This window comes from Ambystoma mexicanum, chromosome 6p (genome assembly GCF_040938575.1).
Source record: "Ambystoma mexicanum isolate Mex_15411 chromosome 6p, UKY_AmexF1_1, whole genome shotgun sequence".
Lineage (NCBI taxonomy): Eukaryota > Metazoa > Chordata > Amphibia > Caudata > Ambystomatidae > Ambystoma > Ambystoma mexicanum.
The window spans coordinates 108908316-108922063 of NC_090935.1; the positions used below are offsets into that span (position 1 = coordinate 108908316).

General features: G+C 43.8%; 1 protein-coding gene across 3 annotated transcripts in view; it reads right to left on the reverse strand.

The window, feature by feature from the left end:
- LOC138511252 (protein unc-13 homolog B-like) overlaps positions 1-13748 on the reverse strand; it is a 2171549-nt gene that overhangs the window by 1380957 nt on the left and 776844 nt on the right. The window lies entirely within an intron of this gene.

Sequence of the window (13748 nt, forward strand, 5' to 3'; positions counted from 1 at the left end):
TTTATATCATTAAAGAATGCAGAGATTCTATATGCAAATGAAACGGACAAGAACACCATCTCTATGACATGATAACATGCCCATTCATGAGAATACATTACTATACATAATGAACATCCAACACAAACGTTGAAGGCATGCAAACAGTGGAAATCCGCTTACATAGACCACACAATACTATAGAACACCAACAAGGCCAGGAAAACAATTAGTTTGAGATCAAAAGAAAAGTTCAACCCACCTATCTGACTGAACGCGTTTGACCGACTTGTGAGCCGACTAGACTCTGAAACAGAATCTGGATCAGTTTAACCATTTGCATCTGAATCTATCCTATTATTAAAACTTAAAAAGTAATGGAAATAGTATTCCAACAGGAAAGGCTATTGCTTGTACTCGTACTCAAACTAGATGAAAATCAGTGGCAAAAAACTGATGGCTATCATAGTGTGACAAGGCCAATATCTTGTCCTTTATCAAAGGGGGATTACATCTGTGATGAATCCAGCATTGTCATCACTCCCTCTCTGAGGAAACTCTCTTCCCATATGGCCAGACCCTGGGGGCGGCAGGCCGAGGAAGGATCATGTGGGGGGAGAGGACACTCATGGGAGGGACACTCACTGACAGGTTCATGGTAGCCCTGTTTCCCCTTAGGGTATGATAACTCATTGACTTTCCGAACATGTACAGCCAATTGTAATAAAGACATTGTCCAACCATGTTGTACCGACTATAGAGCTCTGCTGAAACCTCTTTGTAAAACTACTAGAATGAGGAAGAGTGAGAAGGATTAATGCAGAGCACTGGAAGTCTCAAGCTAGAGGAGCGCTCTAGTGGTTGGCTGAAACCAAAAGATGCCATGATATTTAAATCCTGACACCGCAAAAGAAGGAGAGACTACTTCCACCTAGCTATGGCTTGTGTGAGCTCTGCGGGGGCACTGGCAGGAGCAGCAGGAGAGAAGTCGTTGCGTGGGTCTTTGACATGTCCTTGAGAGCTCTGAGTCCGTGGCAGAAGACGGGCCAACGAAGGGAGCCAGAGCAGGTGTTCATTACCAGCATGGAGAGCCAGAGAAGCACGCTGGCACTGATGCGCTGCTGAGACACCCTGCCGGTGAAGCACAAAACCACGAGAACCAGTAGGAGACCCGCAGAAGGGCACGGGAAGGCAAAAAAGAGTTTGGGACGCCTGGAGAAGTGCCGGACAGTTTGAAAGGGAACATTGGGGGAACAAGAGACCCCTTTGCCCTGCTGCAAGCTATAAAGTCCCAATTATGTTTTGGCTGGGAAAATAAGGAATGAACATTCTGAACTTTGGTGTGAAACTATAAGGGAAGTAAAATACTCCTTTCTGGTGCAGTTGTATGCGGAATACGTTGCAGGGGAGTACACCAGGCAACTTGCTGCAAGTCTGGGTCTCGCACCCAAATCTTCAAGTCAACTTTGTCAAGGTCCTGGCAGGAGAGTATACCAGGCAAGGTGGTTTCAAGTTGGGGACCTGCAACCAGGTATAAATAAATACATTTAAGCCTGTTACTGGAAAGTGTGTGAAACCTAGGGGAAGGGAAACACCCCTATGGTTGGAAAAACCACTGAACTGTGAAGCAAGTCAAGGGGTGATGAAGAACCCTTGAGTATGTTAGTCTAGGAGGAGGAGGCCATACCCCCCTGGATTGAATAATTGCCTTTTTATCACGAAAGAGAACTGTGGTTGAAAGTGGAGGAGAAACCGAGAAACTCAAGGAAGATGGGGTGGGGGGGAGAATCACCCTCTGGAGGATTGTGGAACTTTGATCATTTGTTTATTTGTGCACCGTTCTGGAACTTTATGTTGGAACATTGAAGAACTCTACAGATGGTCAGTTGGAAGACTTTATCCCTTTACACATTTTCTTAAGTTTAGCTTGTAAGGGCCGGGATAGGATTTTGGTCACAGGACAGAACTCTATTTTTGGACAGTCTGACGCACACATCCTTTAGTTTAGTGGAGGCAGGGACACCCCTCAGTGTTAGGGCAAGATATGTCTTTCTCTAGCCTATTTTTACTTTAAATAAAAGTCTATAACAATCATGACTATGCCCGAGTCGTAGTATAGATTTATTACACCTGCTACAAACCCATCCATCCCCAGGCTTATCCACAAACCCCCTCCTTTGCCCGCATGCATCTTTGTACAACCTTTATTCCAACCATGACTTCTTCACAAAATACTCAAGTGTTTTTCTGATTTCGGTTGACCATCAAAAATACCTATAGATCGGAAAGCAGATAAAGGTAAGACTAGAAAACTAAAACCTGCTGAAGAGAGATCACTTTTCACGTTGCGTACAAACAGCACTGAGCCACCATGTGTGCAGGACCAGGAGAAAGACATGGGGGAAGCAGGTGGAATGCACAGCAGGTACACCGTGAGAGCAAGGACTGAAGAGACAACCGGCCAGCACAGCTGTCATCATGAGAACACATCCTGCAAAAAAGTACCAGTAGGAGTTTGTGTATGGGAAAACCACCAGGGAGACTCAAAACAACTTACCAACACCGGTGGGGAGAGGAAATCACATGTTACAAACTATGAACTGGAAACTTCACACTTTTGCAGTAGTGGCCGCATAACTTGTGTGTGCTAAAGCACTTTATTTTAAATTCCTTCTGCACATGCACACACAGGGTGAGGAAAGAAAGGTGGATCAGTTGGGAAAAGAGGAACAATGCCTAGGAACAGAGAGATGGTTTAAGGGTCAGTATGATACAGGAAGGTGTGGGTTGTCTAGGTGAGGTCGGTGCAGTTGGAGGTACAAAACCAAGAGACCAAAAGGTGGAAGGAAGGATTGGAGGATTCGGGAGTTTGCGAATGGGAGGTACTGGTGTGATGAGAGCAAGGGAGCGCGGTACGAAAGAGCGTGGCTGTGTGAGGAAGGTTTGTGAAGCAGCTGTGTGAATTGATGAGGGGGGTGTAGAAGGTGGACGGAGTATTAGGAATAGAGAGGATAGGAGTTGTGGTTGCAGGGTGAGGTCGTTGGTGAGAAGAGAAGTAGTGCAGCAGGAAGAGTTGTGCGGAGGGGGGAGGAGGAGAAGAGAGAACATCAAAGGGTGGAAGCAAATGAACTATGAAGAGTGAAACATTGGAGAGAGAGAGAGAGAGAGAGAGAGAGAGAGAGAGAGACATCACTGAGACGTGGATTCATCTGGCAGCAGGCCCTATGCTTATGCTTATGCTTGCAGTCCCAGATAATGACTCTATCCTGAGACAAGACCGACCCAACTCCAGAGGAGGGGGTGTTGCTATTATCCACAAATGCTTTCTTACCATGAGACCAGCTTCCAGTATCATTGTCCCGTCCTGCGAATTACTATCAGTCAAAGTCCCCCTCACCACTGCCTAAACGCTCAACATTCATGTGATTTACCGCCCTCCAGGCCCAATAGGCACATTCGATGAGGACATTAATACTATCCCATCCTTAAAAGCTCCACTCAAGTACTCCCCCTGGGAGACTTTAACATGGGCTTTAATGACCCAGAAGACCAATCTGCCTACATTATGTGCAATACCCTCTCTGAGCGAGGATTTACCCAAAGAAGCATGGAGCCCACACATGCCAAAGGTAGAATACTCGATTGGGTGGCTGACTACAACTGTCAAGCTAATATTACCGACATTTCACCACTAGCCTGGACTGGCCATCATCTGGTATCGTTCACGCTTTCTACTATCCGAACCCCACCCTTGCCGACCAGCAGGGCTCCACCTACACTCACGAGAAACAAAAAAAGCATCACTGTGGACTTATCCCAAACTTACTCCCCACACTAAACGTACTCCCGGTGAACCTGGATCCTGAAACTTTGGTTGAAGAATATAACAAAATCATGTGCACCTCTCTGGATTTAATCGCACCCCTTAAACTCAGACCAAGTAAGCCTAAAAGGCACTTGAATAAATGGTATACACCATTCCTTAAAAACTTAAAGCAGCAAAAAAGAAATTGCGAGGCCACCTGGAAAAAATCTCCGTCAGTAGCTAATAAACTTAAACTCACCAAACTAGCTGCCCTTTATAAAAAAGAAATTGTCCTAGCAAAATGAACCTCCTTTGATTCCGGCATATCCTGAGCCAAATCAAACATGAAGGAATTATTCTCAATACTTAAAGAAGTAGAAACTCCGATAGCACAACCAGATACTTGTAGTAAACACAAAATTTCGTGAACTGAAATCCAAAATGCTTTAGCAAATAAGATTGCTACCCTACAAAATAAAATATCCTGCAAAAAAGCCTCCTTGAATGAGCCCCACCTGCCTAAATCACCTGAAAAGCCCACGGTAAGGGAACCCACTCGCTTCAATTTCGCCAAAGTCACCACACTGGAAGTAGAAAAAATCATCCTGTCTTTGAAACCTTCAAACTGCCAGGGAGACCTGTGGCCTGCACAGCTTATTAAAGACGCTGCCCGCGACCTCTCCCCTTTAATCACAAAGCTAATTAATGCTTCCTTTTCTACTGGCTCTATCCCCTCGAACTTAAAACAGTCCTGGCTACTAACACTACTAAATAAAAACACACTTGACCCAGCCACGCCTACAAATTATAGACCTATAACGACCGTACCATTCCTCCTAAAAATCCTGGATAAGGTCGCTTACGTACAAATTAAAAAATACTTGGAAGAATTTCACCTACATGGAGATAGAGAATTAGGCTTCCGTCCCCAACATGTGACCGAGACGGCTGAATGATGATAAAACCGAGCTCATCACCCTGGGCACCACCTCTAGCCTAAAGAAACTAGGCCCTGCCTACTCTTCCTTCTTGATCAATGGCAACAATATCAAGGTGGGCCAAGAAGTTAAAACAAAAGGCGTTTACCTGGACTCTAACCTCGCTTTCATTAAACGGGTGAATTCCCTGGCCTCCTCCACGGCCTACACGTGTAAATTGATCCGTGCAGCCAAACCCTTTCTGTCCGACACCAGCTGCTTGACCCTTGCTAGAGCCCTCATATTGTCCCGCCTGGACTATTGCAATGCACTCTATCTAGGGTCCTCCAAAGTCATCACCAACAAACTCTTCAGAACAACGCTCTTAGAGCAGCACTGTGCATCTCTAGAAGAGAGCATATCACAGCACATAGCCAACAGAATAACTGGCTCTCCATTAAAGATAAAATTCTCTTAAAAACGGCATCACTTACTCATAAGTCACTCAGCAACGCTGCTCCAATCTACCTAATTGATAGATTACATAGATAGACCTCCCTGAGACCTACAAGAACAGCCTACAAAGACTGCCTTACCGTCCCAAACTTTAAACGTTCCACCATAGGGGGCAATAGCTTCCCAGTGAAAGTGGCTAAATTGTGGAACTCCCTACCGCCTACTCTTTGAACGGACATACCCTATCAAAACTTCCGATTAAAGTTTGTTGCATGGCTGAATACGTAAGCCTTCAAACATTCTAGTCATTAAGCCTTGATATTCCTGCCAACTAATTATTCTGTACCAACATTAACCTACCTGTATCTTTGTATATAATCTTGCAATTACTATTATTGTGTGCATATACTTGTATATATTATTATTGTTGTTGTTGTAACTAAGCTTTGCAAATTCATGTTACTGCTGCACCTTGTTACCTGAGGGTATTTTGGCGCATTACAAATAAACAAATAAACAAACAACAAACAAACAAGAGACGTGGTGAGAGGAGGGACACCTTAATGGGTAGACCGAGAGATGTACATGGGCATGAGTAAACTGGCTTGAATCCAACTGTGCAAGTGCTTGGGGTTATGGACACCTGGGTTAGGGATGGATTCCAAGGGAGCCGAGAGCTATAGGGATGGCATTAAAGGCCATAAAGCTCAACAACACCTGTTGACTTTTCTGGTGCCTCAGTGTTTGCTGTGCCATCAGAGGCAATAGATTAAGTTCCAGTAAAATCAAGTTCATACACTGATGGTCTGCAGCTGGTTATATATTTCTATGACATTCATATCTACTTTAACCCCTCTACTGTTGAAAATGGACATGTCATGTTTTGTCACTACCTTTACCAATCCTACAAATGTGGCACATGTTCTGCAGTTACCACTAATTCCAGTTAGCACTTTGGAAAAATGCATGTAGCATTGAAGGAGTTAAAACAAAGTGGACTTTTTTTTATTGTGGTGGACTTCAGTAGTAAAAAAAAAATACAAAGGATCAACAACTCAGTGAAGCCAAATGCTACAACAACTTGACAAATAACTTCTTTTGTGGTTCAGGAGTCAGAACTCCATCGCAGACAGCAAAACATACATTTTGCGCATATATCACATTTACAATAATAGACAGGAAAGAAAATGACTTGCTCTTAAGTTGCTTGGTTCAACTGCTAGTGCCAAGGGCATGCACAAATAAGTAGCAAGTCTTCAAAGCCAGCAATCTATGAGCTAGAACACATTTCATTTCACTAGCTCTCCTGCCCTAAGAATCAAGTTATAGCTAAACTAAAACATCTCCACACTTGATCTCTCCTTTGACAATATGTACTTACTAACTGGTGTAAGTACCTAACAACATGAGTGATACTAGGTTTGTGGTTATCCCTTGAAAATGTTAGCAAAAGTATAACTTTAAAACAATGTGTGCTTATTAATAGCATCTGTACAGCGCAACATACACTACGAAGTTAGTCTTTTGGTGCTGTGTCCAGGATGGTGAGGGTGAAAAGGGGCTGGAAGAGCAAGGCCATAAACGCCTTCAGGCTGTTGAAACAAAAGCACAGCATCTAGCTCATCATCTATGAAAGGGAAGCGAGTAGGAGGTCCTTCTTTGAAAGAGGCCCATGGTCTTGTACAGGCTTTTAATGCAATTTGTTTAAAGACCGATGGTAATGAAGGGAGACATGAGGTGATTTAATTTGAGCTCTAGTAAGAGTCAAGCTGTGACAAAGTGGACTTTTGAACTCTGAAAAGGCAAATAGCTAAGGCCCCGGTATTAACTCTGCCCGGCCTGGAGGATACATTGGTTGTTGATCAAAGTGACTGTGATGATCATTAGGATAAGAAGAATTCTTGGAGCGTGTGCAGGTGGAACAACTACAGTCTGTGCTTAGATCTCCAATGAGAGGCCATCTTCTAACAGGAAGGGATGACCAAATCTGGGGGTATCCTGTGTTAGTCTGTCCAATTCAGAAGCTAGAATACAACCATGGATTTGTGTGAAGGCTTGAAGAAATTCTGCTGCTAATGTATATCTAATGTTGCATCCCAACAAGTACAGTTATCAATGGTTGCTAACCAGGACAAATCACTGAATCACTGATGGTGGTCTATACTTTGGTTCAGTGTATGCAGTGGAAAGCTGCACATAGGTCCATAAAGGCTATCTTGACATCCTTGCACTAAAATCATCTTTCCATCAGATGAAGAAAGGGAGGTGCAACCCCTTTTTATTTTATTGGAAAATTCTACAGATGTCTATGTTGTGCCTCAATGCGAGGAACATTAGAGCACCAATCTGAAAAGCATCAGGCGATGGGCATAGCGACAGCAACCAAGCACATAAGGAAAATATAGAGTGAAAAGTATTATGATGATTAAAGTTGTGATTTTGAGGCATTGTTCTTTAATTATTAACAATATTTCTGTGTGTCTCTACCTGCCACAGTTTATAGCGAGGCTGTTAGTTGCCTCATCTCAACACCTGAGATCTATGATTAATGGCTCACACGCAAATACCAAATCAAAACTTAAAATACCATTGAGATGTATAGATGCAGCACGGAGGCCACTGCTATCCAAATTATGATGTCGACATTCTGGACAAGGGGAGACCCACTGATAACATTTCCTTATTCTGTCACCTTTGATACCACTGACCGTGAAACCCCGTCCAATATCCTTGCTGTGTGCATAGGCTTCAATGCAACAATCCTGCAGTGGCGCTCTGCCCATCTCTCCAACAGATCCCATTACAGTCCACTCGCCTGCCGTGATGCATCCCTTCCCTGACATCTTCAACCTATACACAGAACCTCTGTGCGTGGTGGGAGAACTTCTTGCCACACCGACATAAAGCAACACCAATATGCAGATGCCCACAGCTTTACATAAAGCTTGATTGCGTAAATAAGATCCATAGAGTCTAGAACAGTCTGCCCCTCTTCCAAGCCTAGATGTCAAGTGCATAACTGTTGCTCCATCAAACAAAGAAAGTCCATTCTTGTAGGAAGCCTCGCCAAGCATGCCCCGAGTATAGAATTGGCCTTTTGTGTCATGAAGCTCGACTGAATCACACCTCAACTCTCACCCAGTGCGAAATCTCTCTGCTTTACCATAAACTGTGACCTCTCATTGCCAAGACAACTCAAAAAGCATGGTACCAGATTGTGCTTCTCCACAAAGTCAAGCCTTTGATCTCGGCCCACATTTCTGAACAGGTGTCCAAGCTTGGGTGATCACTCACTGGACAGACCAAACACCTTCTCCCAGGAGTTACAGGTGCAACCTTGGCCACTCTGAAAACGGCATTTCCATTGTGCCGCACCACAGGACTAAAACATGTCAAATATATGACCCCCATTCTCATGCGGCTGCACCGGCTGCCCACTTCAAGCATTTTTCCTGTTTAGGGAATCCTGCATCATTAACAACGCAGTCACAGTCAAAACACATTTCTACCATAGCCATCTGGCAATGCTGGGTTTTTAAATCACTTGTCCTATATTTCCATAATGTGAGAGGCCAAAGGGTGTCTCACTCACTAGTCCCCGGGGTTCTCTCTCTCAGGTGGCCAGGGCAGGGCCATTGCCTTTGGATCCAGACCCTGGGGATGAACCAGTGTGGGAGGATCACCTGGGTGGGGGCTCTTCATGGGAGTGGGGGTGAGACAACCGATGGTGAGACACAGTATTCTCCCTTTCCCGTACCCATTCTCCATCCTATTTTGCAGGATTCTCCAATGTCCCAACCCCCTCCTTTCTACACAAACACTGTTCTGAGGAAGAGGGCGACAAAGTATAAAGGCTAACAAGTTCATTTCTCATTGGACATATTCCGTTAATCGGGTCAGGCAAAGTCAGGCACTTGACCGTAATCGCATTCATCTGACACCCATTAGCTCCCCCACACAGATAAAAGGTGAACATAGAGACACACACTGAGCAAGGTGAGATACGAGAAGGAGCAGATCTTCTAGGGTGAAGGCAAACCCACTGGAGCAGGATGACAGATCAAGGAACCAGAGCAGGGGAAAACAGAACCCTGAAGTTCCCCCTGCAGGAGGTTGTTGCCTCTGGGAAACCATGAAGGAGACGCGGCGAAAGCCAAATCGCAGACAAGAAGATACCTGCTTTGTGTTTCAAGGACGCCAGAGACCCTCCCGGGTGAACAACAAGAGTTGAGGAGGCCAGGCCAAGCCTATGGTATTAACCTTGACTCGTGAATCAAAACCGCACAAACAAGAAAGGAATGCGCTCAACTGGTGAGTTAGTGAAAGTCATGAAAGGCCGGAATGTGTCAAGGAAAGATACAAGCCGCAACAGTGTATTGCACGATTTAAGGTTGTGCATGTGCTGATGAGAGGCGAAAGAAAGCAAACCAGTAATGAACTTTTAAGTTGCCGATAACTGTGAAGCCAGTGATAGAGAGTATCGAGTTGTCCGGTGACAGGAAGTAGCCCACTTGAAAGTCTCCTCAAAATATTTGTTGTCTTGTTATAAAGCGGCAAAGGGAACGAACTCTGAAATGCACAGGATTAACCCTGATGGTTAAAAGGTGATTGCTTGAAGAGGAAGATTTCTTTGAACTTTTCTGATTGCGAATGGAACTACCAATACCAAGAGGCATTGAAGCTAATGACATTAAGGAAGAGCTAAAGTGAAAGTTGAAATGGTCCTGAAGGGGTCTGTGGTAAAGGCCTCGCATATTCGAAAGTCTTCGACATCAGTGAAAGGTCTGAGCCCAAGGGAGACAGGAAGCATGAAATACGTTAGGGGAAGGGAACCCCTAAAGAATGTGAATGAAGTTTGGAGAAGGGAACCCCTGCAAGTGCTGTGATTACGAGGTCCGAGCCCGGCTGAAGGAGATCTATGTTGAATCGGGTACTTTTTGGTTGAAAGGTCTGAGCCCGACTGCGGGAGAACTACATTAACTATTGATACCTTGAGAGGTTCAGCCTGACAGAGGTGGACCTATGTGAATATTTGTTGAACTGTGAAGGAACTTTGGAAAGCTGAAATAAGTGACTTTAACATGGAAGGCGAAGCGGACCTCGACCCACGTTTGAACTGCCTTTAGTTTATAACCTGAGCCAGAGTGCGATCACCATGTTTACGGGGGCCGCCTTACTCAGTGCTGTCCAATGTGGGGAGGATAGCTGCCTCAGTTACCTTGACCCTTTATGTTATAACACTGACTTTCCTTTGCATACATATTCCCCTTAACACACTTTTTGTGTAAGATTTAGGGCAGGCATTAGGTTTTATTAGTATAGGCCATTTTGATTTGACATAGACTGACTAGGACTGTATTTTATTTATTATTTGATGTTAGAGACTACTCCCATCTTAGCTATAGGGAAAAGTAGTCCCAACAACACAAATTGAATACATGTTTTGACACTTTTAATTCTAGTGTCAGAGTCATACTTGTGATTCTATGCCTCCCTTACAATAAGCATAATCTACAAATACCTGGGTTGTGTTTTAGAGAACCTACAACATTTTCTGAATTCAGAGATGGGGATTGTGGTAAAGAGAATGATCCTTGTCCTTGATCTGTTGGGATGAAGTATGATTTCATTAAATCCTCAATCAACAGTAATAAGGCTTTCTGGTATCAGTAACACTTGGTCCATGATGGGAATTTTATAATCATTGTGTATGTTTAGACCTTTGTCTTGTAGATCGCCCAAGGGTTAGGGAAAATTGAGAAACGCTGCATCCTGTTGGGTTTTCTCGGGTTTTGTTTTACTTCTCCCTTATGTACTTCAGGAGATTTCACCTTTTCATGGATTTTGTGATATCGAGACTCTTCTGCTGGGAACTGACAAGCCGTCTCGCCTTTTGGATTTCCCTCTCTTTTCTCAAGCCGATTTAAAAAGACAACTTTGTGACTGCACAGAGCGGTCTTTCTAAATCTAACTATCATGCCCCTGTCGCACATGAGACGAGCACAGGAAGACAGAAGTGGGATGAGAGGTAAGTGTGTTATAGTTTTCATGTCTGTGTCTATGCAGTGGGGTGGTGTTTGGAGTGTGTGGGGAGGGCGCTGGGGAGAAGGGGGGTGTGTGTATTTGTGTTAGTTGGTGGATTTACAGAGGATTAATGGGAGGGGGAGGTTGAAAAGTGATATTTGGCAGTAAGAAATCAAATAAAATCTGTCCATTGTTGTGTGCAGCCTTTGATACTCGACAAATTCAAATAGAAACCTTTTCTCCTACCCTGATTAGCTTTGCGTCCTAGTGCCTCCCGGGTCAAGTCTCTTACTAACGGATTCCTTTTCTCGTCTGTAGTCTATTACCAGACTGGCAGTTTTCTGCTCTATGGACTTTCATCGTATTCCTACACAACACAGGAAATATACAGTATACACAAAGATTCATCAGTTCCTCTATCAACAAACAGTTAGGAGAAGGGGGATTAGAAGGAGTCGTTTGTTTATGTTGTTCACCACTTAATTGTTGTCGGACTATGTATTGTCTATTTTTGCCTGGTAGCATGTATTTTGCCATTCAGCTCCTCCCTCCTTTTTGTATGAGCCGCCTGGTTACAGTGTGTATTTAGTTTTCATGGAAACCACGCTCTCGGGAAGAAAGTCACACTGCTACAGAAGACTTTGGGTCATCTTATTTTATGATCATTTTTAGAGCCTGATTAGGGACCTACCCGTGCACCCCCTACATAGGCTTGGAAATTATAGGGTGGGGAGAAGATCGGGGGGAGATACTATAGTGTGATAAATACAAATTTGAGTATGTAAGTAGGGAAAAGAAGTAAAGTGGGAGACTGAAGATGAGGCTGGAGAAGTATTTGATCTGGTAGAGTAGCAGGGTGGAGATGAAAATTTTGAGCGTGTGTTAGGAGACTAGCAGCTGATGTTAAGCAGGTTGATCATTGCAGTGGTGGTCCTAGACGGGGCAACTCTGTCAACTCTCAGTCTCTAGCGTGTTTGGATTTGTCACAGTATTGTTCCTTCCTAAGATTTTCTAAAGATAACCAACAACAAACCATGTCTGATGAATTGAAGCCAGAGACAGTAGGACACGGACATCTGCATTAACAAAAACAGAGTTGTTCTTGTGCATCTGATCAACCCACAGACTGAGGTTGTTGCCGCACTGTAACAGTAATTACCTTCTGCTCATCTCTTGAGAGCAAAGGCTGCAGTCCAAAATGGAATCATGCACATTCAGATCAGATCTGTCCCTGTTCTGGTGTGCATGTATTAGCAAAAGAAATAGGATGGTCTTAAGAGTGATTTTTTAAATTCATTAACCCATATACTGTCTTTCTCCTCTTGAAGAAAGTCTACTTTCTTTGATGAAGATGGAGCTTGGAGGACTAGTGGAGAAATGTTTGTAGTTGAAGTTTTATGCCTTTAGTCCTTCTCGTTTCCTTCTCTAGCTCCCATGCATGGTGGCCTAGTCAATAGCCTTTGTTGATACAGGCTATTAACAGTGTGGTTGCTGGCAGTACTATTGATGTCAGATCATAATTCATCAATGCCCAAATCGGTCTCTGTTGACGGCACTGATGGGTTCATGACTTTCCGTTTAGCATAGGTTTTCCCGATCGACTGGTGCTTTGCAGACAATTCTCATGTTGTCCTAGGTGAAGGGTATCTCTCCACAGATTGTCATGAGTCTTCTCATCGTAAAAGTGCCTCCTTGACGGAAGGGCTCTCAATCTCCTGAAGTTAATCAGATCCCAAACTTTCTTCTCGCCTGGTCAAACTCGGTTACTTTTACTTCTCCAACTTCCTCTGACCAAGAAAGTTGGGGCAGCAACTATAACAGAGCCCTCTCCAGAGGCGGAGTAATAGCAATTGAAATGAAAAATTAAACACTTTTCAGTCCACTGGGGATTTTGAGTGAAAAACCATGGCAAGTGTCAAGGTTTCAGAGCTGTTCTATGAAATAAAGACACTACTCATCAAGTTCCTCTATGTACATCTTTTACCGTCTACAGGTCTCAACTTTGAGAAGGCAATTTATTTTTCTTAGGCTTTTCAGAATACATGATGTAAATAAAGGGTGGCAATCTGGAGCATCACTGCAGAAGGCAAGACTGATAAGGAGCAAGTAACAGAATCACCTGTTTGTGCTCGGTTACAGTGCGTTTCTGAACACAGTTGAAGCTCTCAAAGTTCTATAAATAACAAATGCTATACGTTAGATTCTGTCAAATTAAATTCTTTTTTCAGAAAAATCTGAATAAAAAGGAGGTTAATAAGAACACATTGTGCAGTAAAGAAGCTGAATATGGCCTCCATAGGCAGGCAGAGCTTAGGGGCTAAGCACCTGATTGGCTGGTATATGAAATAGCTACATGAGGAGGATAGGCTACTGTGCATTCCTATCAGAAATTCCCTACGACTATTCTAAGAATGGGAGTTTATCAAACATCCAATGCTCAGGAATATAACCTCTTGGATTATTACGAAAGGCGGTGTAGGCTCCAGTGAACATGCATGTGTTTGGGCCACTGACTCCTGAATAGCATGCAATTTCAGTCAACCTTACTAGAAAACCTCTCTGAAGTG